This window comes from Nannobrachium achirus (assembly GCF_963921795.1).
Source record: "Nannobrachium achirus genome assembly, chromosome: 4".
NCBI lineage: Eukaryota > Metazoa > Chordata > Actinopteri > Myctophiformes > Myctophidae > Nannobrachium > Nannobrachium achirus.
This window is the reverse complement of record NC_137813.1, coordinates 59,458,929-59,472,703: the sequence shown is the minus strand read 5'-3', so window position 1 is coordinate 59,472,703 and position 13,775 is coordinate 59,458,929.

The window sequence follows — 13,775 nt, the reverse complement described above, 5'->3', positions numbered from 1 at the left end:
TTTTTCCAAGTACCATCATAATAACTGATGTTAATATAGGTGTGTAGCACAGTTAAAACACAAATTCATTCATTTAAGGAGTTCTCTTTTTTTAAATATATTTCCAAGCTAATAATTTCACCAGGTCATTGGACAGATGCATCCACTAGGCCTGTGAACTGATGATATCTTCAATGTTGTCATGCTAATTTAAGCACAGAGCCTATTTCAGCCTATTGCTTGATCAGAATAACAACCTGTAGTATAATGTAAATATTTCACTCTGCTTCTATGATTTCTTTTTTGGGAGACTCCAAACCTATAACCATGATTTGTGTATTGTGTTCTCGATTTTAGCGGAGGAGAGTCAACTAGTGGAGGTTGACTGTCGAAGACAGCCGTGAAGCACAGGCCAGGCATTACAAGACGCTTCAGGAATTGCTAAAAAGGCCTAAACCAAACCAGAGTGACGTGGCACAACTGCTGGAGCTCGATGCCAGGAGGGCCTTCATAGACAGCGATGAAACACTGAACAAGGAAGACAGGCCTGCAAAGATCCTTAAAGCATATCCTTGCTTCAAGGATCTTAAACATGCAAGTGAAGTGATAGGTTTACATTATACTACAGGTTGTTATTTTGATCATGCAATAGGCTGCAATAGGGGCTCTGTGCTTAAATTGGCATGACAACATTGAAGATTTCATCAGTTCACAGGCTTATAATTTGAGCGGGTCAAATTATTGGCTTAGAAATATATCTAAAAACAATAACTCCTTGAATGAATGGATTTGTGTGTTAACTTGACATTACAGCACCTGGTATTGTACTTTACAAGCACCTCTACTTTACATCAACAAATAAAATAAATAAAAACAAATAAAAAATACAGCATCCGTTATTGCACTTCACTAGCACCTCACTACTTCCCATCAACAAAAGTCTTCCACTCTGCCAAGGCTTTTTGTAGGATGGAGTGGTGTCACGGTCATGTATGTCATCACATAATATTTCTGTCTGCACGACAGACAGGAGTGTAGCCACGCACTTGGGGTACGTGAGATGGAAGGTGTAGTAATAGCCAAGTAAATAGATCAGACCGTCAATCAGCTGCTCCTCTGGAAAGATGGTGATGGGAGTGTTCCCCACAGCAACCAAACAGCGGGGCCTATCCAGGATCAGGACGGGGCTCTGGAGGGGTCTCTTCTGGTGGTAGAGATTTGGGTCTTCAGATGGCTACAGCAAAACAAAGAAAAACAATATAGAAATGATTTCAGTAAACATAAATGGGCAACTGGCAAACCGACTTGTCACTTAATAACAGAAAACCGATATAGTATTGATTTCAGTATTTTTTTAAGTCCAATGTATTTGTAGTTAAGTTCATTTAAGTTAATAAACCTTGCATAAATGCATTAGAAAATACACTTCAGAATTCCAATAAAAATAAAAAAGAATAGCAGATATACAAGCATAAAACATACCACACGGACATGTTTTGAGCTTGTAGATCAGCTATTTTGTCTATTTGGTGTGACACTCCTACCTCAAGGATGTGGAGCAACGCTTCACTGGGTCCTCCCAGCTTCTTTGGTGGTGGGGAGCTGGAGGGAAACAGGGTGCCTTGATTCTCCCTACAGCAAATTCAACTGAGACAAAAATAAAAGTGCTTAGTAAATCTATTCACTCAGTGTTGTTTACTCAAAAATGTACTACTGTAAACAATTAAGGCGTTTAGCTGACGCTCTTAATCCAGAGCGACATACATTAAGCAAGGTCAATACATCAAACTCATTGTAATCTAAGAAAAAACTAAAGTAAACAAAAATGCAATCTAACTTATAGTTAAGGTTAAAGAGCAGGTGCTATGGGCTATGATGGAGTCTGAAGAGGTGAGTCTTCAGACCACGGCAGAACCTAGAGAGTGGGTCTGTAGTTCTAAGAGCAACAGGAAGATATTACACATTTTGGGTGCCAGAAGGGCGACTTGTCTAGGACGAGTGGATGAGAGCAAAATCACTTACCTCCATCCAAAGGAAGCTGTGCTTGCCTTGTTCCAGGCAGCGTAGAACTGGACCTGGCAGCAGAAGCTATCCCACCTCTTCTTGGCCTCAGTGAAGTTAGGGTTATCCTTTGCCAAGATCCGACGTAGCTCATCTTTAACCTAGAAAAAAAGTTAAAAAAAAACAACAAAAAAAACATTGAAACAACTGCTGTATGTAGAGGTAAAAGCAAAAAGAAATCCCAAGACTGAAATGTATTTTTGGACCCATGTCCCAATATGATTTGTCGTGTCGTGTGATTTTAATTGTAGCTTGTAGATCTTTTTTTTTTTTTTCAAAGTTACATAATTATCTACCGTGGGGGAGGCTCTCTCCAATCCGACATGTCGCCACTCCGAAATTGGCTTCTTATTGTCGGAGTGGCAACACTCCCATGGGGGTTCAGGTTAGGGTTAGAGATAGGGTTAGTGTCGGAATGGAGACATGTCGGAAAGGAGACATGTCGGAGTGGTGGGATGTACTCCTACCGTGGGAGTGGAGAGAAGGAAGACGTTCTGGATCCAACAGGGCCAGATTTGTCTTGTGGATTCTCATTCTAAGTAAAGCAGATAAAACATTTACAAAGTGGTAAATAACTGACCCAATTTAAAACTCTGTCACTGATATTTGCCAAACAATGCAGTTATAATACCTCTGGGTGAATTGGAGCCCACAAGCGCTTTCTGTGGCCAAAGTCAGCCTGGCCTGGAAAAACCTCCATCAAATCCTCTTGGGTGAGGGTGCGTAGCATGTCTGCTTCTAATGTAAAGCAAAATTAACACATCAATAATATAATAACTATTAATTTACGGAATGTATGTCCATCTCTGTCTGCACTGAAACTAAACAGTGTCGTCACCATGGTAACAGCTGCATGATGAAACAATGTCCAAATATGGACTGATATGTCTGGGTTCTCCACCATTAATTCTGAGACTCCTACACCCCTACATTTAATCAATCCCCCATATACTGTGCAAATCCCCAGGGGACTAGTTTATACCTAGTTTTGTGTTGTTTCAATACAGTATTTATCAATTTCTATTTTTATTTTTTTTGCTTAACTTCTTAGGCTTTTCTACCATTTTGAACAATATTTTTACCACTTTGAACAATATGTTTTTAAATACTTCAAATGGATAGCTACATTGACACATTGTGAGCTTGTAGATCAGCTATTTGAACCATTTAAAATGCTTTTCAAAATAGTAAAAAAAATATCCACCATGGTTTAAGTTACAATGGGATTGAATAGGAAGGGGCGTGTCTGATCAAATGAATATCAATATGTAAATAGGTGTAACTCAGAGTGAGGAGAACCTAAGTGAGTAGACCCTCATTGGCTTCTTTTTGACCATACTGTTATGGGGGTCCTAGAAATTAAAAAAAGTTGAGAAACACTTCACTATATTGAACAGAGCCTTCGATGTCATGCTCTGCATACTATGTTGAACAACTTGAAAACAGTCTGGGGTGTTCACAAAAGCATGGGTCGACAACAATTACCCACATTTGTTTATGAAAGTAAAATATCCTTTTAAGGTGGTCGCCAGCTAAATGGTCCAACATTGGCCAAGATGAAAGTAGCCAATCCACAAGCTTCAACTAAATGTAATGCCTCAAATCCTACAATTATAAGTGCTTTTTGGGGTGGGGGTCCTCAAATGTACCCGCAAGGGTCACATTTAGGTCTGTCATGCATTAATTTAATCAGCTGAATATCAACATACCTTGTAAAATGGATAGTGTGGTAGTTTCCAGCTTAACCATGATGCAGTACATGTTGTCACATATTGTACCTGGCAGACAGGGAGGGGGGGGTGAATTCACTGAAATGCTATGGCATCATTTAAAATGATCACATCAGGAGGGACCAATTGCAACTCTGACAACTTTACTGTTCTGTTATTCATCGTAAAAATAAAACGTTTTTTTATCATCATTGTTCTTTTATTGTTGTAGGTTAACCTGAAATCATAATAAACAGGCCCTCCACTTTGCATGATAACGTGGCAAAAGCCCTAATTTATAAAAATGAACCATACACAAGTTCAAAACACGGTGCAATTGCATGTTTAAGTACTTAGCAGCACGACGGTGCTGAACATAGCAGATCTAAAAGCTCTCCGTGCATAGCGTGGTCGGCTTTGTGAGCTTGTATAACACTGCAAGATCTGTTATTTTCAGCGTGCGACACCGTCGCCGTGCAAAATATAAATTAGGCTTTGTGGCTTGTGGCCTCGTCTTGTTGTTTTATGGCACTCAACATTCGTGTGCAAAGTAGAATATAATAGAATAATAGCTTACCGTGCGTGCGTTCGGTTCCACTCCAAGTCCACAGCTGTTAGCGTTAGCGGCATAGGTTAGCGGTTGGGAGTTTGAAGAAGAAGATGATGATGATGATGAAGTCAAGCGGATGTGACGTTTTCAAATAGCCTATCTACGTGCGCTTAACGTGCGCTTACGTGCTTACGTCATAAGCCCTGTGGAAATAAGCCTAACATAATACATTAAAATAATGCCCAGGCTATTACAAAAAGAAAATGTATTGTTTATTTATGTCATTTCTGAATTGCGTTATTTGCTCCATATGACATTGATGACGTAATTGCACTGAAAAATTACCATTAAAGGAGTAGTTCACCCCCAAAATGATTGATTACTCACACCATGGAGACTCTAATTCATGTATATATATATATATATATATATATATATATATATATATATATATATATATATATATATAATAATTATTATTATTATTACCCATATATATATATATATATATATATATATATATATATATATATATATATATATATATATATGGGTAATAATAATTATAATAATTATTATTATTACCCTTATCGCATTCCTAAGTCAATAATTTGATTATAATAAATGTAGGGGTAGGGGACCCAAAGACACTTTGGGTCCCCTACCGGAATCAATGGGGGCTTTAGGCTTTATTGGCTTAGGAATGTGACAAAAAAACAAAAAATACATTTCCATGAATTCACGTCTCCATGGGGTGAGTAATCAATAGAAAAAAAGTCATTTTGGGGGTGAACTACTCCTTTAAGAACCCAAAAGGAATGAGTGTGGTGTAATTAACCCGTTATGACTTGAGCCATACGACCTGGGCCTGATTCTACAAATGCCTTAGTTTTCAAACATTGTCATGCCAAGGTCCCCCAAAATGATGTATTTGAACACCACTTCGAGAGACATGTTATATTTAAAGGTTTGGCTGAGGTGGGATTTCTATATATTTGCTTTATTATTTACTTTATTCCATGTACTCTGATCTTGCCATTTGAAAGCCACTGTACTTAATTAAATGTGAATAAACGTGATGTTGAACAACATTTTTCATTCCAATATGTAGTGTGAAAATAGTTATTGTGACCTTCGGTCGCTGTTTCTCTGAAACCGTGCAGATCTTGTGACATCACTCTGACTCACTGACCAAGATGTAGGACTCCCCTTTTTGCCCTTATGCAGCATGGAGATCCCTGATGTCATCAATATTAAGCCCATATCTGGCAACGCCCATGTATCCATATATGGAAATCCCTGATGTCATCAATATTAAGCCCATATCTGGCAAAGCCCATGGACATATCCATATATTGAGATCCCTGATGTCATCAATATTAAGCCCATATCTGGCAAAGCCCATGGACATATCCATATATGCCATATATGGTGTCATCAATATTAACCCCATATCTGGGAATGCCCATATTGTAGTCATTGTATTTCCATATGACCTAATCAAACACTGAGATCCATACATAAAGACAATAGGGTATTTTACTAGTTTGGTACTTAAAATAAGTACTCAGAGCTACTCATTTTCTTAAAAGTGACACTGTGGATTCAACCTTTGTCTCAGAGGGTAATTTTTACTTGATGTAAATGTGAAATATTATAATTTAAGATCTAATATCATGGTAAGAAAAAAAAGAAATATTTTCTTAAAACAAAAATCATCATCTTGTACAATTTTATCTTCTTTAGAATATAATTTTTAAAACTAGACCAATAAGAATTTATGGCTAGATATACGATTGCAAATCTTGCTTAGTTCATTCATTTTTGCAGTGTGGGAGTGGGAGAGATCTGAATTCGTCTGGCGAATTGAGAGTGTACATATGACCATTGAAACCCACATTCCAACACAGATTGTTATCATTATCTGCTAACACACCTCTCAGTCTGTACTGTGTCCAACCTCAACACCCCAGCTGTGAGTCCCCGAGTCAAAGCCCTCAGAACCGGTGACAAAGAGTAGTAGAGTAGAATAGTGGAAATATCAGATCTACAAGCTCAAAACGAGCTTGTAGATCTGCTATTTTTAACTAATAATAATAACATAATCATATTAGAACTAGCTAGGGACCCCCACCTTGTCAAGTACTTGGAATTGTGCATGCATTTTGTTTCCACAGATACAATTTGTAAGTATAGCAGATCTACAAGCTACAAGATAATGATAACAATGTGGATCTGTTTTGGAATGTGGGTTTCAATGGTCATGCATACGATCTCTGTGCACCAGGCGAAGTCAGATCTCTCTCTCAAATGGGCAAATAAACCAGAGGATCAGAGTCCATCTGGACTGGAACAGAGGAAAGCTGTCATTCTCTGATCCCGATACTAACAAAGACTTCCACACCTTCACACACACTTTCACTGACAAGCTCTATCCATACGTTTGCAATTTAGTACTCTCCCCCTGAAAATGTTGCCAGGGAAAGTCACTGTAACTGGAACATGATGATGATGTAAACAATATATTTGCACATGTGAAATTTGTATCTGCATTGACTATTAGGAGCAGTGGATGCTATTAAAGGAGTAGATCACCCACAAAATTTGTTTTTCTTCCTATTGATTACTCATACCAAGGACACATGAGTTCAGTCATATCATATTTGTTTGTTTTTTGTCGTATTCTTAAGACAGGAATTTGATTATAGTAAATTTAACCCCATTGATTCCAGATGGGGACCCACATGCAAAACCAGAAAACTCAAGTCTCCATGGTGTGAGTAATCAATAGTCATTTTGGGGGTGAACTACTCCTTTAATCCAGCGCCCGGGCAGCAGCTACTATAGGGGTTAAATGTCTTTGCTCAGGGACATTTTGACACAATGAGTCATGTCTCGTAGAGGAACACTGATCTGTATTTCCATGTCCATACAATGATGATGGCAGCTTGTTATGATCAATAGCCTATCTGTTTGGTTGATGCTAATGATGCATCTGTTTGTTTGTTTTTTGTCAAAAAATAAAACTTGATTTTATTTTTCATTTTTTTTAAATTTGGCTTCTGTTAAGTTTTCTTTCAAAAACACTACACTATAAAGGAAGAAATGACTCCCAGAAATCTGCTTTAAGTGGGATGTGAGGGGTCAAACTAGGGATTTTTAATTATTCTGAATCCATTGCAAGCATTTGTTTGGCATGAAAAACATTCCTTGGGCAAGAAATGGCCCCAAAATACGATGGTTTAGTGATGAGTCATCAATTTTCACAGTCTTTTGGGGTCCGTTTTTAGCCCAAGGAATGTTTTTCATGCAAAACAAATGCTTGCAATGGATTCAGAATAATTAAAAAACCCTAGTTTGACCCCTCACAGCCTACTTAAAGCAGATGTTTTGGGAGTCATTTCTTTTCCTTTATAGTGTAATGTATAGCAAGTGAGACTGAAAATTACCCTAGCTGTCAAACATTTTCCCAGCCATTTTAACAGTTTGGCTGCCCTCGTGAGCCAACCACGTTCACAAACGAGATAAGGTTTCCATGGTAACCCGCATCTCACGGGTGCCACGCTTGCCACGGGTACTGGTGAAAGAAAAAACTGCATACGTCATAACGCAGCGCAGCCAGAAGCAACCGCGAGCGGCCATTATCCATTGACTCCTATTCTATACTGAAACATAAAAACGGCTTTATCTCGAAATAAGGTGCAAATAACGCCAAGGAGGCCGAGATCAGCTTGTCTTCACGGCGACACTATGCCGTGATGGTCGGCCCCCGTTAGGATTTTAGTTTTCGCGACCGTTTGTAAACAACAGACGTCCATCTTAGAATCGTCAATGTACACCCACGTGCACACGCACGGAGCTTCCGGGGCTCTTCAAAATAAAGCGCAAGTGAACGGTGGCGTCCGTTGTGTTAAAAAAGACATCCCGGCCAAATTTGTTTAGTAACCCTCCTAGATGACAAATCCATTGAGAAACGGACCTTTGCTCTCGCGGAACTGCCATTTTTTACCCAACTAGATATTGGTTTTGCCACAGAGTTCTTTGCCTGACGTTTGTGTAGCTGTACCAATATAGGTGTTGGTGTGTGGAACAACACTGCATTGTTTTATAGACGGTTGGAGACTTCACTTGCATTCTCTTTGTTGTTGTTATTGTTTAAGATGTGGCACTGGACCTTGCATCTGGACAGAGGAATAAAGAGATCCATCCATGCTGCTGTAGCAGTGGGGCTCGAATGACAGGGAGCAGATTGCAGTGCACGTATTCAACACAGTGTCTTTGCGTTGGATCAAGTTGCCTCCTGTGCAGTGTTGGGCAGTAACGAATTACTAATAATATATTACTGTAATATTATTACTTTTTCCAGTAACGAGTAGTGTAAGGTATTACTCTAAAAAAAATGGTAATATATAACGCTTTACTTTGCAAAATAAAATCCTCGTTACTCCGTTACTAGCCATTTTAGCCAGAGTTTTAGTTTTTGTTCATTCATCTACTTAATAGTAGCAGCACGTTGCCGATTGCAGAAAAAGCCCACGATAAACGCAATGATAATTGGGTTTTGGTGCACCTCGCACGGTCCAAGTGACTACAACGGAGCGCTCCCTACGTCCGGTTCAGCCAATCACAAGCTTCAAAAATGAGTCCGGTGCATGGTTATCCATCTTTCCCAGTGGGATCCATAATCACGCACCAGTGTCAGTCAGCGCTGCGCTGCCGTCACAGAGCATACAGCGTGCGACGCGCTTAAATGGATGGGACATTTACAATCTACAAGCACTCCTCTCGGCGGCGGAGGGGTCCGTCGCGGGGGTCCGCCGCGGACCGTCCTCGGAGCTCCAAGGTCCCCGGAGCTCAGCGGGACCACCGTGGACCACTGCGGACTGTGTTGCTGCTGTTAGCCACTTAGCCAGTTAGCGTAGCCTCCACTGTCCCTCCACTGTGGAGGCTACGCTAACTGGCTAACATTGGGCTCAGACTCTGAGCCCAATAAGCCTCATGTCTGTTGTAAAATGTAAAACTACTCACCGAAATAGACGGTTTTAGGGAGTTGAAAGCCTACACTTACTTTCCTTAGTGGGACACCCAGAGCCCCTGCACCTCACGTCTAAAAATAGCCTACACTTTTTAGGCAGAAAAGAAAATATGTAGCCTATTATTTAAGGATAATATAGGCAGGGGTCTTCAACAGAGCTGAGAGTTTTAAATGTAATAAAAAATAAGCAATGTTTTGTGGGGTTATATTATATAGCCAATGTCTTAATTATTAATTGATTTGCTTGTATACCAAAATCCATTAAAAAAGGTTTCTAACTGTTCCCAGGTCAAATATTGATGTGTGATTAAAATGTGATTAATTGAGATTAATTAATTACAAAGCCTGCAATTATATTATTTCTTTAATCGCATCCCAGAGACTCTTATTGATCCAATAAATTGGATTCAGTTCTAAAAGGAGCTGGCTAAACAGATTTTGCAGGTAAAAAAAAAAAAAAAAAAAAGTAATATATCTTAATATATTACATATTACTCTTGATTCCAAGTAATAAGTGATATAATATTATTACTTTTTCCAAGGAGTAATAAGTAATAAGTAACGATTACTCTCCTAAGTAATATTGCCCAACACTGCTCCTGTGACAACGGGAGGCAACTTGGAAATTCCCTCTGAGGTTCCCTCCAACTGTGTGAAGCACACAGCTGTGCTCATAGAATATATCGTTTACATCTGGGGTGGAAAACTGGATTTTCAGATAGAGGAGATTGATGATGATGTTCGCGTCCTGGGGAGCGACTCCAACATTGTTTTTGGATTTGACGTTGACACTCACAGATGGTTTAGGCCCAGTGTTTCAGGAACAGTTCCAGAGGGGAGGAGTGAACACACGGCCTGTGCCATGGAGAAGGTCATGTATGTCTATGGAGGATGGAAGAATGGACCGACTAATGACATCTACAAGTTGGACACCACCACAATGGCCTGGTCTTTAATTAACACTGGAGGCCCTCCACCAACTGCTTCATGCTGGCACTCTGCCACCATCATTGGGACAAAGATGTTTGTATTTGGGGGAGAAACGGATCAGAGTGTTTGACACAGAGACCAACTGCTGGCTGAACACACCATCTGCACAGATTCTTCCAGAACGACGTTATGGTCATTCAGCTTTTACCTACAATGGAGAGCTGTACATATGTGGTGGCTACTCTCATCATTTGAAGAAGAGCTTAAACGATCTGTGGAAATTTAATCCAGAGACCTTCACCTGGAAGATGGTCAAGCCCAAGGGGAAACCCCCATTTTGGATATCATGTATGTCCTTTTGCATGGTGGGAGATTGCATTCAAAGGAGACAGAGAGAGGCCCAATATCCTGTTAATCTTAGACTTGAGTCCTAGGCTGCGTCCGAAATCCACCCTATTCTCTAATGTAGTATACTAAAAGGGGGCTCCGCCATTTTGAACTAGTGTCCGAATTTATAGTGAGCATTTTTGTACCCTAATATAGTGTACTGAAGTATCCCACAATGCATTTGGATTTGTAGTGAGCATTCGATGGTCACTATTCAAGCGCTATTCAAGCCCTGCTGCCCCACAATGCACTGCGCTGCGGCCGCTGTCTCGCGCTTTGAGCACGCACATGCGGTGTGCACGCGCACACGCACACTGCAGGCTCGTCTCTGCGTCTCTGGGCAGGAGGAGTAGCCACCTGTTGCTGAGCAAACGCAACAGAGCAGTCCGTAGCAGAACCACCGGCTAAAGAAAACAACTCGTACAAATGTCCACAGCATTGTCACCAGAGAACAACATTTTTTTTTTCATCATTTAATGATGCAAACAGCTCTAAAAGTCGAGTTGTTTATGAAGAGAATATACGAGAATAGACGCTGGAGGCTTTTGTTTTTCGATCTTTTCTTCCCAACCTTCCACAGCTGATAATAATCATGATAAAATATTTAAATTAGCAAGAATAACCTATTTTATCACAAACATGGGTGTATATCTGCATGTGAGACAATTAAATGAATGTGGCATAAACATTATTCATTCATATATTCACCAATGAATGAATACAATAAAAAAAAAAATATATATATATAGGCCTATATATTTTTTAACATTATTTTATTGAATTGTGATGAATACAAATAATTATATTTGGCCTATTTCTCATAATAACACCGCAACATGTTGGTATGTTATTTACAATCCACAACACAAGCATTGGGGAGTTGATGTACAAGCTCACAACACGTCGCTTCGCCCCCTGTTGAGAGCTTGTAGATCGGCTATTATTTATTGCTCTAAAAGCCAGCGCTAGAGCGTTTTAACTGTGCGACAGCGATGACGCAACCAGATGGCGACGGAGTAGTGTCCGAAATGCGCTGATTTGTTCACTACTGTAGTACACTACATCTGGATCCCTCATTTAGGGTTAGGGAGTAGGGAACGTGTTCCACATTTCGGACACAGCCCTAGTCTTAAGACATTGTGTAAACTGGCAGTTATTCAGTACGATCTGGAGCAGTCAGAACTCCCACATGACATCAGGTGGGAACTCGCAGCCATGACGGCAACAGAGTAAATAATAAATCCACCAATGACAATGTTATGTTGTATATTCTGAATGATAAACGCAGAATGTCACCCCGTCCCTCCAGACTATAGGATCTAATCAGATCCATCAATTAATCGAGTTGTAACAGGTTCCATTTACTGTTATTTTACTTGTATAGCACTTTATCCAGTACACTGACACTGAATGAATGAGTTTGTTATTGATAAAAACAAAATGAAAACACGCACGCACGCACGCACACGCACACGCACACGCACACGCACACGCACACACACACACACACACACACACACATATATAACAAAACAGCTGACTCAGGCTATTCAACTCCAGTATAAGAGGTCCCACTTTGCATATGGCACTGAAGAAGTTAATAAGACAGGCTGTCCATGGAGTGCAGTTAACTTTATACTTGCTATCAACCAGTGGTTAAAATGGTTATGTCAGTGTGCCCCCCACGGTGTGATTTCCCCTAACCCAGTACAGGGATGTGCGGACGATGTCCAACTAGCTTCTGAGAGAGCGTTATTAAGAACATGCTCACCAGGACAGATTTATTTCTAGAGTGGTCAGGCCTAGAAGTTAAGGACATAAAATGCTGTCCTGTATGGCTGCACTCACACTGGAACGCACTGTGTTCATCAAAGTTCTGTGTTCAGTCAAAGTCTCTTCCAAAAAATAATACATTTCCCACAATGCTTTGCGGACGTGCGGTTCCACTTGAGGAGGAACCAGATATGATATTTGGCCATGTAGTTCTTTTGGAGTTGTCATCGGGTGAAGGCAGAGTACCTTTTACTCAATACATTTTGAATTCCAGGCTTTTACTTGTAACAAAGTATTTGTATGTTTCAGTATGGATACTTTTATTTAAGCAATGAATTTGAGTATTTTTTCCACCACTGTATAAAGCTTACATTTTATTATGAATCATTTTATTATTAATCAATTGCATCTGTGTAGGCATCACTGTCACTATGTATGACATGCAAATAAATATTTGTGATATTCATTGTTATTTTCAAATGTTTTACTGTGAAACACACTTAACTTTAATTTATTTATAATATTTTTCGTTCTGAAATGGAGGTTTCATGTCACTGCAGTGCAGACAGGCTCTGCTGTTGTGGATTACAAACTACAAGTGAACACAGCTGTGTGGGATTGCATCATGGCCTTTCTGCCCTATTGGTTGGCAGTTGAACCCTGCCCTTCTGTCTCATCAAGTGCATCTTGTCTGCCCTCTAATGCTTGCCTACAACAGTCCCTGTGCGTGTTGTGTGCTTGTGTGCTTGTGCTTAAGCAACCACATGACTCTCACTAGACTTCAAACCATGTGACTTCCATCCGGAATGCATTGTGCTGTCTCTGCCCCCCGCTCCCCCCACACAACTCTCACTAGACTTTGTGCCTGCAGGTCTGTAGCCAGCCTATGAGAGAAGGAGCGGAGGAAATCAGTGGTACCACTCAAGAACCGACACATGCCCTGAATTCACAATAGCCACAAAACCTTTTTGTGTGTTCTCCCTGCATGAGACATAGGCCTACACATATCTCGGGCATAAATGTAACATTGCAGGAGAATGGAAGGAACAAGTGAACATCATCCTGTCCGACTATACATCTAGGTTAGACTTTATAGACAGATGCTCTCTACCTTTAACAATGAAGCTAGAGGCCATTAGACCAATAGCACTGTTTAAAGTACAACACTACTTATCCAATGTTCATATCCAGCAGAACATACTAAGTGACATGAACAACAAAACAGTGAGCTTAGTACGTAAGTGGTTTGCCCTGAACACACACAGCACCTGTGATATAATTTTCCATCCGCAATGTGGTGTGGACTTATACCAGCATGCGCATATCACATCTCTTGAACATGTTCTATAAC